The sequence below is a fragment of the Nicotiana tabacum genome, chromosome 10 (assembly GCF_000715075.1).
Source record: "Nicotiana tabacum cultivar K326 chromosome 10, ASM71507v2, whole genome shotgun sequence".
Classification (NCBI taxonomy): Eukaryota; Viridiplantae; Streptophyta; class Magnoliopsida; order Solanales; family Solanaceae; genus Nicotiana; species Nicotiana tabacum.
Window position 1 is genome coordinate 142092453 of NC_134089.1, and position 17057 is coordinate 142109509.

The 17057-nt window shown below is 39.7% G+C and overlaps 1 long non-coding RNA gene across 1 annotated transcript in view; it reads right to left on the reverse strand.

Moving 5' to 3' along the window:
• LOC107764978 (uncharacterized) overlaps positions 1 to 16592 on the reverse strand; it is a 36094-nt gene extending 19502 nt beyond the window's left edge. The window contains exon 1 of the long non-coding RNA XR_012695798.1: positions 16251 to 16592. This is a non-coding gene — a long non-coding RNA (uncharacterized LOC107764978). The remainder of the gene's footprint in view (positions 1 to 16250) is intronic.
• Between the last annotated feature and the right edge of the window lie 465 nt (positions 16593 to 17057).

Genomic DNA, 17057 nt, shown 5'->3' on the forward strand with positions numbered 1-17057 from the left:
TTTGTTGTCCGTCGGAGTTTGTATTTCCCTTTTTGGCATAAAGTCTGTAGTCTGTATCAAGTCTGTCAATTTCCTTTCAAAAATATTTTGCCTTGTAATAAAACGTTTTGCTAGTAAATGTTGGAAAATCCAAAAAATAGTGTCTTTATTTTCCGCACTTATGTCAGAACTACGCACGGTCTGATTCATGCGGGGACATGATATGTAGGCAATCCACATAAGATTCGACCACCATTAAAAAGAAAAGAGAAAAAAAAGAGGAAAAAAAAAGAGAAAAAAAAAAGAAGAAAAAGTGAGCACAATTACAAGAAGCCGGAATGACGCACGTAACTGAAGCAAATGCATGATAGAAAGGGTTAATTGCTTTGTTGCATTGCATCCTCAATGTGTGTTTTCTTATCTGTTGAAAACCCTAACGCTAACAGGTTGCTTCTATTTTGTCCTCTTTCAATAACCAGAAGGGTGGTTGGTTGTGATTCTAAAGTAACGCTTCCCTGCAACACAAAGGCAAAAGACAATGGCAGAGAGCAACAGAACTGAGTGGGTTGGTGCCGATGCCCGAAAGCAGTTGGTTGAACAGGACTACGGGTTGGTAGAAGAGGTAAAAATATTGAGACAGCATGTGGCAGACATGTATCGGGCATGGATGACTGGGATAGCACCACCCCCGCCACCACCTAGCTTCCTGAACTCTATCCTTACCCAAACACCTCACACAATAACGGATGATCCTCCATACTCTCCATATCTACCCACCTATGACAGATTTCCCAGCCACCCGAGTAGCTCCATCACTCGTCGTCCAACTATGTTTTTTCAACGCTACTCCCCTCCCCGACGCTACTTCTCTCCACGGGACTCCCAAATACATGCTTCACTTTCCAAGTACCCAACTCCCCAAAAGGACTATCCATGAGCACACCAGAAACCCCTTGGATCAGGTTTTAGGCCAAATCAGGCATTTAGGAACGAGAGGTTGCTGAAACGAGAAAGGGCTCTCACCCCTATCGGAGAATCTTATGCAAGTCTATTTGAAAGGCTAAAGCATGCTGGCCTGATTGAGCCGCTCCCCGGATATACTCCAGATCCACGTACAAGAAGCTTTGATCCTACTACATGATGCGCATACCACTCCAATATTCCAGGGCATAGCATTGAGAGATGTCATTCGTTGAAAAAGGAAATAGACAGAATGATTCACGAAGGAGTGGTTGTGATCGACGACAGTAATAAAGAGCATATGAACCCTCTTAGGATATTGACTAAAGTTGAAGATGTGGAAGCAGATAGTGGTTTTGATGCGAAGCTCAGTGGCTAAGATGTCGTGCTTGGTAATTGGGAAGACGCTTCCTTTCTTGGTCAGTCGGAGCGGAGCTTTGGTGGTTCATTTCGTTGTCATTTCTATTGTGCGGGTTATTTACAGGGTTGTAATCCGGACATTGTCTTGTGTCAAACCCTCCTATCCTTCCATTTTTGTCATAGTGGTTTGTTTAGTGTTGTCTAGGATTGTTTTAGGTTTGTTCCAAGGTTGTACCCCAGTTGTTTTGCTTGTTTCGTTATACGAACCGTTTCACCGCTTGTCTAAATGCAAATTTAGGTCTTTTGTTACCTCCGGTTATCTTCTTTGTTTAGTTCTTTTTATCCTTTTGTTTTGTCTTTGTTCAACGCCGATTCTAGTGACATGACATGCACGCACAGTTTGGGCCTAATCTTAAGAGTTAATTATAAAGCCATTGGGAGATGATCGGGACACTTAAGGGAAATAAGAACAGCTTGAGGTCATTTGAAGCCCGAGCCACGTGAAATTGGGGCAAGTAAAACATAAAGAAAAACCATAAAAGCAAGTTAGCCATATTGACAAGGAGGCCGTTCATGTAACGAAAGTGAGAGTATTGCCCAACGGTGCTTTAAAAATGACAAATGAAAAGGCAAATGTGTGGATATGGTTATCAAGTCCGGCACAATCAGAAGATGTGGCGAATGTTTAATTGTGTTGTTTGTGCTTGGCATGTTTTGAAGATTGGAATGACGAAGGCATTTTATTCTTCTATCTAAACACTTTATCCTTCGTTAACCCTTTGAGCCTTATTGGTTTTCTTTTATACCCCTCGCTCGGAATCACTAGCAAAGATTAGAAAACACAAGCATGGAAGATAAAGAAAAAGAAAAAGAAAAAAAAAGAAAAGAAAACAACAGAAACAACAAAACAACAAAAGAGAAAAGAGAAAGGAGAAATGAGCAAAAGAGAAAGAAAAAGAAAAAGAAAAAGAAAAAGAAAAGAAAATAATAAATAAGTGGAAAGGAAGACAAAAAAGGGAATTGGGAACTACGCTTGACCTGATTCCTCAAAGAGGATACGTAGGCGCTTCACGGCTCGGTCATAGTGTAACAAAAAATCAAAAATTCCCAAGCAAAAACTGGGGCAGAAGTTGTGTTTAATGTAAAGAAATCTGGTTCCCAAGGTTGTAAATTTTGAACCCAAATTGATTCGTTTTGAGCCGCTAATACCCTTTCTTTCTAGACCTATCCAAAATCCCACGTTAAGGTCCAAAGAAAGACCTTTTGACCAATCTTCGAAAGATGCCAAGTCATGCAAATGGAAGTCGAGAATAACACTCTGATCCCCGACAGAAAGTAATAAAATGAGAGAGTCTTATCGGTGAAAACCTTCACGGGCACCTTGAGGCGGCTATAAGTTGAGAGAAAAATCAAAATGAGAGAGGCTTGATAGTGAAAACCCTTCGGGCACTACAAGTCGAATAAAGATTGAGAATCATACAGGAAAGCACCAGACGAAGATTGTGAAAGGCGATTAACGACGGAGGATAGGCCACGTGTGCATGTCATGGCCAATAGAGTTGGTATCCACATCTGATAGGTTTTACTTTGTAGTTTTCTTGTTAGGAGTCATCTCTTTCTTTTGCCTTTTACTCTGTTCCTTTTACCTTTGTCATTTCCTCTTCTTGAGTCTCTTTGGTCAGAATAAGCGAGAAATGATTTCAAAATTTGCCATCAACTTTCCAATTATGCAAGACGAGATTTGACTAGTACATCAAAGTGGTATAAGTCAGGAAAGAACAAGCACAATGAGCTGGTAATAGTCAACGTGTTTTGAGGTTCGCGCAAAATACCCAAGATTGGTCCATATCAATTCAGGGACAATGTAACAAAAAGAGGGCCAGGGGGATTGAACCGAAGGTTTATTCGATGATGAGATTGACAAAAGGATGGACCAGTGTCAAGAAGGATATCCCCAACAGAAATCGAGGGTTATAAGGCCAAGGCCAGCGGAAAATCAAGAAAGAATAACGCGGAAAGCAATGGACATAATTGGGAAATTCATAGGAGACTCAAAGGTTGGGGAAATGCCAGTTCACGGACAGTACCGCAAAAGAAGATATTGGGTCTGCACCGGAAAAAGGTATTTCAGTAATACAGACGATGGAGGGAGTGATTAATCAATGAACATGCAAGATCTTCAAGTGAAATCAGCTATCATGAAAATACATGAGGTCAGATAAGGAGACTGGAAAATGTTTGAGAGGTTTGTGAATAACGAATCGTCAAGAAGGTCGGAAGGTATCAACCAAGTTTCAAGATGGTCAGACGACGCATAGATGGGAAAATGGTTGATAGCATCCCAGCATGAGTATCACAACCAACCACCACGTTTTAAACAGACCAAATTTTCTTTGATTTGACAGGGACAGGGAATGTTACTGATGACGGAAAGATGCGCCACAAGAAAGATTGTCAAACTGGGACAGAAATTTTTTGTTCATTTCGAAAATTTTCGGGAAGTCTAACACAAGTTTGGTGAAAAGAGGTATCCCCGGCAGTTTTCGGGAGAAGGCAAAATAAGTTTTAAAGAAAGCAATGTCAGGAGGAAGATAACACGAGTTTTAAGGGAGGTAGTCTTTGAAGGAAGAAGAAAAAGAAAAAAAAAAGAAGAAAAAGAATAAAAGAGGAAGACCAGTTTTGCAAAAGGAAACAATTTGCAGAGGAATGAAACATCAGTCTTAAGGGAAGTAGCCTTTGAAGGAGTAAGATAACATATTTTTGAAAAAGTGTTATCCCCAGCAGTTCGCAGAGAAATGAGACACCAGTTTTGAGGGAAGTAGTTTTGAAGAAGGAAGACAGTACAAGTTTTGAGGGAAGTAGTTTTGAAGAAAGATAATTCAAGTTACAAGGAAAATGGTTCAGGAGGTAAGGGGAAACAATGGCGATTTATTTTCGAAGTTGTTGTTGAAGTCAGGAGCCCACCTGAAGAACGGAATGGCGATTTATTTTCGAAGTTGTTGTTGAAGTTAGGAGCCCGCCTGAAGAAAGGAATGGCGCTTTATTTTTTGAAGTTGTTGTTGAGGTCAGGAGCCCGCCTGAAGAACGAAATGGAGATTTATTTTTCGAAGTTGTTGTTGAGGTCAGGAGCCCGCCTGAAGAACGGAATGGCGATTTATTTTTGAAGTTGTTGTTGAAGTCAGGAGCCCGCCTGAAGAACGGAATGACGATTTATTTTTCAAAGTTGTTGTTTAAGTGAGGAGCCCTCCTGAAGAACGGAATGGGAAGAACGGAATGGCGATTTATTTTTCAAAGTTGTTGTTGAAGTCAGGAGCCCGCCTGAAGAACGAAATAGCGATTTATTTTTTGAAGTTGTTGTTGAGGTCAGGAGCCCGCTAAGCCCACGAGCCCGACCCGTTGAGCCCACGAAGCCTGGGACCGCCAGGCTCGGGACCATCAGAGCCCAGGCCCACGAAGTCCGGCCCGTTTGGCCCACGAAGGCCCGGGCCCGGCCTAGAATACAGTCCTAGGTCAGGAGCCCGCCTGAAAAAAGGAATGACATTTTTATTTTTTGAAGTTGTTGTTGAGGTCAGGATCCCACCTGAAGAAAGGAATGGCGTTTTATTTTTCGAAGTTGCTGATTGAAGTTAGGAGCCCGCCTGAAGAAAGGAATGACGCTTTATTTTTCGAAGTTGTTGTTGAGGTCAGGAGCCCGCCTGAAGAAAGGAATGACGTTTTATTTTTCGAAGTTGTTGTTGAGGTCAGGAGCCCGCCTGAAGAAAGGAATGGCGTTTTATTTTTCGAAGTTGTTGTTGAGGTCAGGAGCCCGCCTGAAGAACGAAATGGCGTTTTATTTTTCGAAGTTGTTGTTGAGGTCAGGAGTCCGCCTGAAGAATGGAATGGCGATTTATTTTTCAAAGTTGTTGTTGAGGTCAAGAGCCCGCCTGAAGAAAGGAATGACGCTTTATTTTTCAAAGTTGTTGTTGAGGTCAGGAGCCCGCCTGAAGAAAGGAATGGCGCTTTATTTTTCGAAGTTGTTGTTGAAGTCAGGAGCCCGCCTGAAGAAAGGAATGGCGATTTATTTTCGAAGTTGTTGTTGAGGTCAGGAGCCCGCCTGAAGAAAGGAATGGCGCTTTATTTTTTTGAAGTTATTGTTGAGGTGAGGAGCCCGCCTGAAGAAAGGAATGGTGCTTTATTTTTCGAAGTTGTTATTGAGGTCAGGAGCCCACCTGAAGAAAGGAATGGCATTTTATTTTCTTGTTTTGAAGCTGGGAGCCCGCCCATATAACAGGGGAATACATTGAAGTTTGAAGTCAGTAAAGCGGAGGGTTACAACAAAAAATCCCCAGCATAAGTTAAAATTCAGAAGTCGGAAGGAAGGCAACACTAGTCAGAAGAAGGCAGTTCAAGCTTCGAAGGAAAAGTAATTCGAAGCTCACCAGAAGGAAATAAGGAGTTCAAATTCGGCAATCAAGAGAGAATACGAGTCAAGTCAGAAGCAAAGAAACATCAGAGGAAACACAAGACAGCAAGACAGCAAAGCAACAAGGCAACAACAGTCACATGACCAAGTTTGAGAATAAATCTTTGTAATTCATAGACCAAAGCTTAGTATAACTTCTTTATTTTTATCAAGGTGTAACAAGGAGGTCAGTAAGTAGCGGCAGTAGCAGCAACAGAAGTAACAGTAAATCCACAGCTCCAGGGTAGTCCCTGCTACCAAAATTATCCGAACTACATTGACCTGATTCCCTTTTAGCCGGGGATATGTAGGAAACCTTTGAAGCAGAGGTTCGGTCAAATCTTACAAAAAAATGCTTCACATGGAGTAGCCGAACGGGAAAAAATCGCTCGTATCCGCTCACTTTATCTTTGCACGGAAACTCTTCATGTTTCCGGACAAAGAGGGGCAGCTGTGAGCACGTGATTTTTGCCCTACAAGAACTACTACCACAAAAATTCAAAATAAAATGGTTTTGTGTTGTTTGTGATTTATTTGTATTTTTGTCTATGCATGTTTATTTCTACTTTAAATAAGAAAAAAACAAAAATATGTGTTGCATGCGCATTTAGGATTTAATTTTACAATTTAGGAATTAATTAAACAATCAAGTTTGCTCTACAAAATGGAAAGATCACAAAAAATATGTACTTTGCATTTTTGGCGTTTAATGTCCGAATTGTGTGATTTTATCTTTATTGGGTGTTTAATTGCATGTGATAGCTGTTATTAAGAGTTAATGTTTTAGGTTAATTGTCAATGTTATTATTCAATAAGGATTTTATTTGAAAAGGAATTAAAAGAAAATGAAAGAAAAAAGAATAAGAAAAAGAGTGGACATTGGGCCGATTTCAGTGCAAAAATCAGGCCCAAATCACCCATGAACCAGGTCCAGTTTGGCCTGGTCAGAGACGTCTTAAAACGACGTCGTTTGGTCACTCTTAATCATAGCCGTTGATACGACTTGATCCAACGGTCACAGATCAATGCCCCTTACCCATTCCCTGGCCCGACCCGTTACCCGGATCGACCCCGACCCCAACACTAAACCAAACGACACTGTATTAGGTTAATCTCCTTGATCCTGGCCGTTGATCTTAATTGATCTAACGGCCGGGATTAAATTCCCCACCTGGTATATATTCCTAAATCCTACCCCGCCCCCTAAACCAAGCCCCCCACCTCTTCGTTTCTGAGCTTCAGAGACCAAACAGATCCCCCGCCTCTTGCCACCGTGCACCGCCCATCGGAAATCGCCTCACGACGGTTCCGGTGGTCCAAACGACCCCATGTTTACACCATTGATTCTCCTCGACCTCCCCAATCAGAACCCCTAACCCTTATCCCTCGAATCCCAGCCGTTTGAGTTGAATATTAGATCGAAATAAGGTCGGAACCCTAGTTCATCCAATGACCCCCAATTTCACACCATAGCTCCGCCCTGACTTCTTCTCTCCAAATCCACCTTCCCCTTCCTTCGAATCTAGTCCCAGCCGTTCGAATATTGATTTTGAGCCAAGAACCCTAGCGCCTCCACAAAATCCCCTGGTGGTGGCGCCTAACCTATACCCTCCCAAACTCACACCTTTTGACCACTAGACCTCCCCAGCCCCAAATCACACCCTATTTTCGTTCGAATCTCATCGAAACTATTCAAGTCCCAAATCGAACGAGAAAACCCTAAACCTAGAGGCAGTCCGAGGAAAATTGGGGGTTCTAATCGACTTTAGTCGAGTGTTCCCAGTTGAGAACACTCGATTAAAGTCCGTTTTTACCCCAAAAGGCTCAAGTCGGAGTTACGAGCAGAGCGAGTGAAAGATAGGTCTGAGTTTAGAGGTATTTCTTTTGTTTCTCTGTTTGTTTTCATGTTTTGTTTGTTTGTTTGTTTAAGATGAGTTCGAATTTGTATTTTATCAATTACTCTTTTTCCTTCTCCATCAGACCTTCTTATTTGGTCTAATTTTATCATCATTTCTGTTTGTTGTCGGTTGTTGTATGTTGTAATGGGTGTAATTAATTGAATAAGTATCGTCGATTAGTCTGTTATGTTTGAATGTTAGATTATCATGATAATAGTTTAAATTTTGGTTCATCCACGTAGGTTTACCTTCCTATTTCTTCTCTGTTCTAATGTTGTGTTGAAGTAAGCCTGATGGAATCAGTTGTTTCGAAGTGTTCCAATTTCCCTTTCTCATGGTTATCCACCATGTTCTTTTGTATGAGTTCAGTTTGTTTTCGTTCAGTGTTCATCTATTTTGTCTAGGTTAGAATTGTGATAGCTTAATCCCTGTATCAACGCGTTGTTTGATTCAGTTTCAGCTTTAGCTTCAATGATTTTGTTGGGGTCTGTGTGGTGTTAATATGGTTTTGATTCAAGTTCAGTCTATTGGTTCCAGTTAGAATTCAGCCTTAGTCATTTAGTTGTTAGAAACTTGGTAGGCTGGATTGATTATAGCTGTTGTAGTTTGTTGAATTCAGCTTGGCTAGTGGGTAGATTTGAATAGGTTGGAGTTGAAAGGCTCAATGCAGGGTGAAAGGGAGTGGGTAGGATAGTAATCACAGGGGTTAAGGGGGTATTTTGGGGATTGAAATGTTCAGAAATTGGCTAGTTTAAGTGGGCTGATAGTAGGGTACTAAAATACCATTAAACTAATACAATTGTTTACTGCTAATGGGGAACAAGACATAATGGTGGGGGAAAGGTTTAAAGAAAATGGATTAAGAAATAGGTGCCCATACCTATTTGAATAAAGAAAAGACAATTGTAGTGGGGAACAAAACATGTACTAGTGGAATTAAAAGGAGATGATGGGCAGAATTAGTGGGAAAATTCTGCCCAAAGTGCTTTTGAAAGTTGAGGGGCAGGGTCAGTGTTTGGTGATAAATAGAGTCACTTAGGACAGATTTTAGGGAGGAGTTTTGGACACGAATTTTTCCTTCTGAGAAAAAGATCTGGAGAGGAGTGTACACAGTACAGTTTTTTTACACAGTCAAAGGGTTGGTTTTTGGGAGCAGAAAATCAGTTCTTTTTCAAGCTTCTGAGTCTGGTCTGTCTGTTCCTTTGGACAGAGTAGAAGGCTGGTTTTTAGAATAGAAAATCAGTTTATTTTCCAAGCTTTTGAGTTGGTTCGGGCCATTCTTTTGGCCAGGCTTTAAGAGGGAAAACATTCTGAAAATCTGAAGTGGAAACTAGTGTGCTGTCTGTTAAAATTGGTTTTTGGACTGTTTTCTGCTACTCTTTTGGTTTGAAGTTGGTTTCAAGTTGGGTTTATATTGGGTGCTGTTATGGCTGTGTTGGTTTGTTTGTGTTGCTGTATGGTATAACTGGGGAATCCTTTTTAACTATTTTTCCTGAGTTGCTGCTGGATATCTGTTACTGTTGATGTTGTGATGTACCATCTGTTGTATTGCTACTGTTGTTGATCCTACTTCTTCTCCATTGTATTCCATCTCCAGGTACACATTCAAAAAACTTGTGTTGATGTAAGCTCGAATTTGGAGTTGAAGTTGAGATGAAATGGGAATGCAGCTATTAGTTCTATTTGACATGACTGTATAAATAAAATAAAACTATTTCTTTATTAGCTAGATAATCACTCAATATGTCTTGAATGTATGTAAGCATGTGATCTCGAGCAGTGGTTGTATTTAGTTTTATGTTAGGTTAATAGGATAGTTAGATTAATTTCAGTTTTGGTAATTTGTTTCGTGAAGTCATTTGAAAGCAATTCACATTGCAATCAACCTTTAGTAATAGTCGTCAGGTGTTTTTTTTTTTTTGGTACTAAAATAGGACTGTTTATTTACTACATCATGGCATGTTAAAATTGGCCCGCAAAGAGTGTTGTGGATATTTTGTTCAAGTTTTTCCAAGTAGAACGATGTACTGCTTTCACTATAAAATTAGGATGCTTACCTAATGACATGCAAATGAATAAGTAAATGCTTGACCTCAGGGGCTCGATCTCTCCTACGCAGCAATGCACGCCCCATTGGGTTTTGGGTTTGCCTCAAGGCCCACCTGTTGTTCGTTCACAAGTAGAATTAGTTGGCCCATTTAATTTGGGCCTGATTTAAAGGTCTCAGTATATAATTAGCACAATATAAGTTTGGGGGCTTTGAGTTAGGTAGCGGGTTCAAATTTAAAGGTCCGTCCTTTGGTTTGGACTCGAACTTGAACTCGAAGCCCGCTTTTATAATATTAATTAATTAGGACTTCTTCTCTTTTATTTCAGAGACGAACTTAATAGAAAGTGTAGTCACCTTAGGATTGTCTTTTTAAAATAAACGAGATAAGCCTCGCTTCGTAAAACGCATAATGGCGGGGCCCTTTGTAAATATATATATATATCAAATGCTTAAATTCCGGGACGGGCCGTTTAGCGAATTTTCCGGCCTCATCCAAAATAACAATGCGTTAGTTTCTTTAGGCGCGTACTTTTAATAATTTACTTTCTTAAACTCGGGTGCACATTTATGTGACCCAAATCCAAATCTCAACGAAGTCGAAATGCGTCGATAATCACGGGTACATTGATTGTAACGTGATTCGAGGTGCATTTCCATGACATTGCAATTCTTTTTTAATAATGAACGAGACGAGCTTCGACGAACGAAATACATAAGATGCGGGGCCCTCATTAAGTATTTGTAAAATTCCTTAGACTTCGGGATGGGTCGTTTAGCAAAATTTCATGGCCCTACCCAAAATAATGATACTCTAGTCGTTTTAGGCGCGCCTTTAATAATTTACTTTCTTAAACTCGGGTGCACATTTATGTGACCCAAATCCAAATCTCAACGGAGTCGAAATGTGTCGATAACCACGGGTACATTGATGTGACGTGGTTCGAGATACGTTTTCATGACGTTGCAATTCTCATTAAAAATAATAATAATAAAAGCGGTAAAAAGTTAAAATTTGCACATAGGTTCAACATGTATTAAAATCAGATAAATAAGTCGAATATGACAGTTGAGAGACCGTGCTAGAACCACGGAACTCGGGAATGCCTAACACCTTCTCTCGGGTTAACAGAATTCCTTATCCAGATTTCTGGTTCGCGGACTGTAATACAGAGTCAATTTTTTCCTTGATTCGGGATTCAACCGGTGACTTGGGACACCATAAATCTCCCAAGTGGCGACTATGAATTAAATAATAAATCCCGTTTCGATTGTCCTTTAATTGGAAAAACTCCCTCCGCCCCTTGGCGGTGGCGCGGGTGAAAAAGGAGGTGTGACACCCGTGTTTCATGTATCTATGCTCCGGAAGTATCGCGGAGATCCATCGCACGTGTTAGATTTTAGCACTATCCAATTGGACAAAGTTCTATCATATGAAGAGGAGCCGGTGGCTATTCTAGACCGGCAGGTTCGACAGTTGAGGTCGAAGAGTTTTCCTTCGATGCGTGTTCAGTGGAGAGGTCAGCCTCCTGAGGCATCGACCTGGGAGTCCGAGTCCGATATGCGGAGCCATTATCCTCATTTATTTCCTGACTCAGGTACTTCTTTCTTTTGTCCGTTCGAGGACGAATGGTTGTTTTAGAGGTGGAGAATGTGACGACCCAAAGGGTCATCAACGTAATTCTTCCTTGTTCCGTGCTTCCGAGGCCTTGAAAATATCGCTTTTAGTTGCCTCGATATTGCGTGCGCAGTCCGGGCGCGAAGCCGGAAAGCTTTTATGTTGAAATATGCGAATTTTGTGAGAAATTTGATGAATTTTGATATTAATATACATAATATTGACTTCGATCAACATTTTGGGTAAACGAACCCAGACCTGTGATTCAACGGTCCCAGAGGGTCCTAGAAAAAAATATGGGGCTTGGGCGTGTGCCCGGAATCAAATTCCGAGGTCCCAAGCCCGAGAAATGAATTTTTGTGTGAAATTGTTTTCTGAAATTAATTAAGGAAAATGAAGAAAACAATTGATCGGAAAACCATGGTATCAGGCTCGTATTTTGGTTCCGATGCCCGGTACGAGTCTTAAATATGTTTTAAGCACTATCTGTAAAGTTTGGCTAAAAACGGACGTCATATGATGTGTTTCGGACTTAAAATGGGGAATTTGAGTTTTATGAAAGTTGAGAGAAACTCATATGTTTTGAGGCTTGATTCTATGTATATGATGTTATCTTGGCGATTTGATCGCACGAGTAAGTCCGTAAGATGTTTTAAGGTTGTGTGCATGTTTGTTTGGAGCCCTGAGGGCTCGGGTGAGTTTCTAGTGGGGCCCAGGAGGTCTTAACTTAAAAAAATACAGGTTCAGGTGTTGCAGGTCTGGCGCGGCCGCGGCCATTTCCGCGCGGTCCGCGCTGGCAGCCACACGGCCGCGGCACTCTTCTGTGCGGTCCGCGTGGTGGGGTTCAGAGGGGGTAGCCAGGTCGACTAGCGCGGCCGCGCACCAAATCAGTGCGGTCCGCGCTGGGTGGGTTCAGAGGAAGCCCACTTCTTCCCTCCCTCGGTGCGGGCGCGGTGCATTTCTGTGCGGTCCGCGCCAGCCCCCAGCAAAAATGTATAAATTCGGGATTTTCAGTCATTTTTCCACTTTTCAAAAACCCAAAACGTAAGAGGCGATTTTCCAAACAACTTTTCTTCTCCAAAACGATTGGTAAGTGATTTCTAACTTAATTTATTTATTCCTTGACATCTTTTAACATGATTTCAAATTCAAATCAAAGATTTTCATGGGTGAAATTGAGTGTTTTGGGTAGACCCTAGGTTTTCTACAAATAGAGAAGTTGGATCTCAATTTGGGGTCAAAATAAATCATATATTTGGATTCATAGGGGAATGGGTAACCGGGTTTTGGTCCGATCTTCGAGTTTCGACCACGTGGGTCCGGGGGTATTTTTGACCTTTTGGGGAAAAACCTTGTAAAAATCTATTTTCATGCATTGGGGGTGATTCATTTAGTAATTATTAATGTGATGAAGTAACTTATGACTAGATTCGAGCGAATTGGTGGTGGAATCAAGAGGTAAAGCTATAATTGAGACTTGAGTGGTATTCAAGGCATCGAGGTAAGTGTTTGTTCTAACTTTGGCTTGAGGGAATAGGATTAGGATGTTATTTGCTACTTGCTAATGTGGAATACGGTGTATAGGCATGGTGACGGTTATCTATGCACCGGAGTCTAGCATGATCGTGAGTCTTAATTGCTTTTAATTCGAATAATGTGACACAATCTCCTTGTTTACTTGATGAGTTTCATATAATGTGAACGATTGAGGTAGAATTGTGATTGGTGTACTTTTGGAGCGTTAGCTCGAACATGAATGTGTTAGTTGAGGAAGAAATGATTTAAAAAGAGAATGTGTTGTGAGTACTCCCTTGCCGGGATGTGTAGACTGATATATACTCTCCCTTGTCGGGATATTTTGGCCTGTTAGCTGTACCCTTGTCGGGTTAAAGGTATTGAGTTGTTATCCTCCCCTGAAGGGGCCTACTATATGAAGTCAGATATTATATACTATATTATGGGATCGTGTGGCACGTCGTCCACTTGGTTATTGACCTCCGTTGCCGGTGACATATTGTGCACTGTGATAAAGATGAATTGGGATCGTGTGGCACGCCTTCCACTTATATATGATATTATGGGATCGTGTGGCATGCCGTCCACTTATATATGATATTATGGGATTGTGTGGCACGCCGTCCACTTATATATGATATTATGGGATTGTGTGGCACGTCGTCCACTTATATATGATATTATGGGATCGTGTGGCACGCCGTCCATTTATATATGATATTATGGGATCGTGTGGCACGCCGTCCACTTATATATGATATTATGGGATCGTGTGGCACGACGTCCACGGATCGTGTGGCACGCCGTCCACTATATATATATATATTATGGAAACCGGAGTTTCTTCTGTTTATTTCCGATATTTCATTTTTATCTGTTACTCCCCGATAGCATGTCCCCTCCCAGCTTTACTTTGTATTATCCTGTTATTGTTTTCTTGCACTTGTTATATATATCTGTACAGGTTAATTGTGGTAGGTCCTGTCTAGCCTCGTCACTACTTTGCCGGGGTTAGGCCAGGCACTTACCAGCACATGGGGTCGGTTGTGCTGATGCTGCACTCTGTGCATTTTTGTGCACAGATCAGGGAGCAGCTTTCGGACCGCAGCAGTAGGACTTTTGGGAGCTATCTTCAGTCCAGGGACTCTCAAGGTAGCCTAGCTGGCGTTCGCAGGCCGAAGTCCCTTTCGTTTGTTTATCTTATATTAGACAAACATGATGTATTTTCCTTTCAGACATTGTTTGTAGCATTCTGTAGTAGTCTGTGAGCTAGTGACACCAAACTCTGGGTAGTATTTTGGTTCAAACTTCCGCACTTTTGGTTTTCAGTTGTTTTAAATTTAAAGTCTTTTGCTTAGATTTTGTCTCGCTTATTATATTGTTGAAAGAAAGCAGGAAAGGTGTTTTAAACATTTTGTTTGCCTAGCTCCGATAGTAGGCGCCATCACGACACCCGATGGTGGGAAATTCGGGTCGTGACACCTAACAACTAGAAATAAGATAAAATATATTCCATTAGGGTAAAACATATGTTAAGACAACATCCTATAACTAAAGAGATAGCCTGTAATTATTGGCTTTTAAGAAGAGAAATATTGAGAAAAGAAGAATTAAAGAAAATACTACGACAGACTAAAATCTTATTAATATCAACTTTAGAATTAGCTAAACAAATAGAAGAATTAGACTTAAAAATCAATAGAGAACCAAGTTTTATAGTAAAACGTAGTATTAGTTCAGAAACCATATCAGCTTTAGAGTGGGAAATACAATATATAGAAGGAGAAATATATAGAGAAAATCAAAGAATAAAATTTTTTAAGAACAGAAAAATTTGGATATCATTATGTTAATCAAAATAGCTAATTTAAAGAACCTAGAATATTTAGATTTAAAAATATATCCGGAAAAGAAGTATAGAATATTAAAAGATAATACGATAATTAAGTGCAATTTTAGTAGTGGAGAACATATATTACATAGCGAAGATAAGCAATACAACACTTTAATAGACTTAATAATAAATTTTGGAGAAAAAACACAAGAAAATAATAAAAATTTATTAAGAACACTAGAACTAGTAGAAGTATTACAAACCAAACAAAAAAGGACTCTAGAAAAATTAGAACAAAATCTAGACTTCATAAAATCACAAGAACTAGAAATAGATAGAAAAATACAACTCTTGAATAATAAGTTTAATCTAGAAAAAATATCTACGAAAAACGAAATAGAAAAATTAATTAAAACTATTACAGATCTACTATAGAATAGAATCCTGATTCTATGTCTAATATGAATTTTTCTATGTCTAGTATGAATTCTTCTAGCAAAGCTCTCTGGATGGGTATAGTTGTTACGATTATTGGACATTAATAGTAAAAATTTTGCGGCGGTTAAAAACTTATGTTTGTGAAAATCCTACTCGGTACTCTCCCTCTCTTATTCTATAGACTTGTACAGTTAACATATTATCCAAATTATGAACTGATATTACCCCGTTACTACTTTTTTTTTTTTAATCTTCCACTCTATTCATCTCTTCTTCCCAATCTTTTAAAGATTTTAACTCTTTTCTTAACTTTTATTTCTTTAACCTCACCCTGGCATGCCCAGCGGGACACGAAAGATTAAATTTTATCCTTATATATATAGTAGACATATATATCATTCAAGCATTTCCTCTTGAATGATACAATGTAAACCAAAAGCTAAGAATAATGTCTACTAAGCCATGAACCAAAAGAAAAAATTTGTAATGCTTGGCAATGCACTGTATGTAATGGGTATGCCTTCAAAAAAGTCATTGTGTGTCACATATGTTCAATATTACCTAGGCCTGTAGAATGCAGTTCTCTACCGTGGCTTTGTCATGGGGTATGTAAGAAATAATAAGTCTGACTGAAGGCAAAAGTACCTCAGAAGTATGATCTCAGATCGAATATTGTATTTAGATGGTCTCCAAATTTCAAAGAGGAAGATGACTATAGAAAAACTGCAAATACTTTTCACGGCAAGAGTATCGTTTTCTCCAATCTCGTTAATTTTGGAGTATAGGCATGGGTTTCTCTGTTTATTATACCAAGAATTTTATTTTAGGACTCTAACCAGCAGAAATTAAAATTAACCCCAGAAAACCAAATCAAATACTAGCAACTTTAGGGTTTAAATACTACCCCCTTACTTGAAAGAATGAAAAAGAAAAAAGAAAAAAATACACACGCATACATAAAACTGATAGATCTGAATGTACAAAACTATACATGCGCAACAACAGTATATTCAATTCGAAACTCTAACTACAAACCCATAAATTCAAAACTCTAGCTACAAAAACATACGCACATAAATCATCATCATTCAAGAAATTCGAAAAATACCAGAAAAATATTGAAAATCGAGAAACTGAGGTCTAGATCTGGATTTGCTTACCTTTGATCATACAACCATGAAGCAAGTTGAAGAGATCAAGACACCGAGTTCAGAGCTCCTTCAGAGATTCGACACAGTTCTTCTAACCTTTGAAGATCAAATTTCAAAGCTTTGATTCTCGGCTCCTCTAAGAGAGGTTTGTTGCCCACAGAGAGATTTCAGAGCTTCGATGTGTTTGAGAGTGCTATAAGCTTCGATGTGTTCTGTTTTTGACAAAAAAACAAACAAAAGTAGAATATAAAAAGACTTAAAAAGGACTTGGGCAAATAGAAGAGGGAAAGTGGGGAGGGAACTGAAAACCGTCTCTATAGCTAATATTTTTAATGAACCGTTGTTGTTGAGGAATTTAGTGGAACGATTAAAGTAATTGTTCTGATTAAATACCTCTATTGCAACGGTTTTATAGCTAATGCAACGGTTTGATTGCGAAAGTGTTCCAATAGGGTCAGGATGTTTTTGCAACAGTTCAAACCGATGCAATAGACCATATATTGCAACGGTTGTAAAACCGTTGCGGCAAAAACTGTTGCCATAGGTCCAATTTTCAGTAGTGTTATAGATGCATGGTTATGAGTCTAAGTGGGAGATTGTTAGGGCACATGGGCGAAGCTATGTAGCCCCAAGGGTGGTCAACTGACCACCCTTCATCAAAAATTTACACGGTATATATAGGTAAAATATTAGATTTTAGTGGTATATAACATATATTGAACACCCTTTATTGAAGATTTTTTATACTTCTTTCAAGTTTGAACACCCTAAATAAAATTTCTGGCTTCGCCACTGTTAGGGCATATACTATTAACC